The sequence below is a fragment of the Salvelinus namaycush genome, chromosome 4, assembly GCF_016432855.1.
Source record: "Salvelinus namaycush isolate Seneca chromosome 4, SaNama_1.0, whole genome shotgun sequence".
In the NCBI taxonomy this organism is placed as follows: domain Eukaryota; kingdom Metazoa; phylum Chordata; class Actinopteri; order Salmoniformes; family Salmonidae; genus Salvelinus; species Salvelinus namaycush.
Genome location: NC_052310.1, coordinates 23,355,405 through 23,358,257, shown reverse-complemented (window position 1 = coordinate 23,358,257; position 2,853 = coordinate 23,355,405). Strand labels below are relative to the sequence as shown.

The 2,853-nt window shown below is 41.2% G+C and overlaps 1 pseudogene; it reads left to right on the top strand.

Annotated features, from left to right (window-relative positions):
- Positions 1 to 1,094, top strand: LOC120045538 (annotated as a pseudogene).
- The last annotated feature ends 1,759 nt before the right edge of the window (positions 1,095 to 2,853 follow it).

Below are 2,853 nucleotides of genomic sequence, written 5' to 3'. Positions count from 1 at the left end.
ATGTTTAATACTAGCTTTAACTCTACCAAACTCACATCTGAAGTTCATGTTTCATGCGTTGTCCGGGTATCTCTCTCCCCCTCCTGTGCAGGATCAACACAGAGAGGAAACACAGAGGTCTGGGCCCCATGAAGATCCCTCTGCTGGCTGACCCCACCCAGGCCATCTCCAGGGATGAGGGCATAGCCTACAGGTCTGTTACCAAGCTCTGGGACAAGTCTTATAATCCTATTCTCTCTCTCTCTTTCTCTCTCACTCACAGCTTCCCATTTACTGACCTTTATACAGTGCTCAGCCCTAAACCTGTTCTAACCTTCCTCCAAACTGTCCAGAGGTCTGTTTGGGATTGATGACACGGGCATCCTGAGGCAGATCCCCATCAACGACCTGCCAGTGGGGTGCTCTGTGGATGAGACACTGCACCTGGTGCAGGCCTTCCAGCACACTGACAAGTTTGGAGAAGGTGAGAGGAGGAGGGGACAGAGAGCAGGTTGGGGATTTAGAGTAGGATGTGCAGACATCTCAGGACATGGCAGGAGACTCATATTGTTAGGCACCAATAGACCTCCATTGTATGCACTCTAGTGCTACTTGACCTCTAGCCCCTCTTCAGCTCAGTTCCCATTCTTATTAGAATATACAGTGCATTTAGTGAGCAAATGTGTTTGATATACACTGTATGTTCACAGGGCAGATGTGTGACTTGTTGTTTCTCTTTACAGTGTGCCCAGCAGGATGGAGACCAGGGAGAGACACCATCGTCCCAGACGTCCAGAAGAGCAAGGAGTTTTTCTCCAAACTGAACTGATCCATCCACACACCTCCTTAGAGGTGCTACGTCTATACAGGGTACTAACTGAGCACTTACTGTTGTTAGCTGGATTGCTGACTGACTGAGTCTGCTGATCGCATTGATTCTGTGTAAACTACACTGTCAGTGGGGATGTGGTTTGTGAGATTTCTTGAAAATTATATATTATTTGTGTATTAGGCTTGATGTTGATTCCATCATGGGGCTTATTTTACTGCTGTTCTCTAGTGATTTTTTTATTTTTAAATTATCAAATTTTTACTTAACACTTATTTTTATTAAAACTGCATTGTTGGTTAAGGGCTTGTAATTAAGCATTTCACTGTAAGGTCTACCTACACCTGTTGTATTCGGTGCATGTGACAAATATCATTTGATTTGATTTGATTACAATTCAAACAGTGCCATGTGAGTATTTTGTTGATGAACTTGAATGTTAATAAAAAAACAGAATTTATAGCTAAATATTTCTCTAGTTTTGTAGTGAGGCATTTGGAAGTTGCTTTTGCCTTTTTAAAGAAAATGTAGTTTAAAACCAAGTGTTTAATTCAGTACTTTTCTATTGGAGTATGACATTAACACTTTATAGAGTTAATAGTAAGCTTTAGTTACTAACCACTAGATGGTGCTATGCACACATTCAACAAGCAATGTCCCTGTTTTTCTGGAACACATTGGTTTTGTAGGAGTTTTGTGGGACTTGTGGTCATGACTGCATCACAATGTAAATTAAGGTTGGGTTTGTTTCAATCCTGCCCACAGCTGGCAGCACACAAGTAATCATTAATTCGGAGTGCAGCTGCATGTGACCCGATTTGTAATGCCTGTGCTTGGGTTGACTTTGGATCTACTGTACCAATGGGGCTAGTTAGGGACCATTGCTAAATTACACAATGTACATGGGACAATATGATAAAATTCCAATAGCTGCAAATTTCAATGACTTCAACACCTCCAACCAACTATAAATTATAGAAATTATAATACAAAAATGTAAAGCATGATGAGAACTAAAAGTTGTACAACATGAAAATATTTGCATTTACATTGTGTAATTTATTGACAGTCCCCAACTTGCCCTAACCAACTTTGCCACAGTCGGACACCAGTCGGCTGAAGCTAATTGGCTAAATAGTTTGGTTAACTCTTCCCACCTGCGAACACACACACACACAAGACACCCACATGAAACCACACCCTGATATCAACTCATATTTTGAATTCAGTCATGGCCGCTAGCATTTCTTAATTAACCTAATCTAAAACGAGGCCAGATCAGGAAGTGTAGTTGCCGTTTTAAAGTTTTTATATTATAATATATTATAAACATTCTCTATTTTTGAATGACCCCACTTGTTATGACCAAAATGCTTCTTGTATCTCCCAGGGTGATAGTGAACCCTGCATGTCTCAGAAGAGGTTATAATCTGTTCCCTGTGTTGCAGAGGTCATTAATGGTGAGCTTCACAGTGTACACTGCATATCAACTCCATTCTATTACAGCTTAACTTACTCCTCTGGTGACACATGGGACTGAGAAACCAGACATTATGTAGACTACTATTTATCACAAATTGACTGTCTTTAAAAGATTATGGGATTACCTCACTCGGTTTGAGATAGATGGAAAAAGTTTGTAGTAGTGTTTTAGACGATTCCTATTGAAGACCTATGTCGCCTTTACATAGACATTCAGCATGCAAAATCCCATTCAATCGGCATTGTCCTACGTAGGCCTAAATGTCTCTGAAATGAGTTATGTAATTATTGAAAGAAGCTCAGATGGCCATGGTGAGGTGGGAGGAATATGTATGATGCGAGAGAAATGTGGGAGATGGAGCGAGAGAGTGAGGCCTGTAGGAGTGAAAGTGGGCTAGAGGGGAGGAAAATAAACCCACCCCAGATCTTCATACGTCATCACTTGCATCACAGATGTTCCCACAGACACTGATGGTTGTGGGCTGTGGTAGCGAGAAGCTGAAATGGGCAGGTTGTGCGTGTGTATTTATACATATTGTGTAGGCCTATACATAAATAACCCT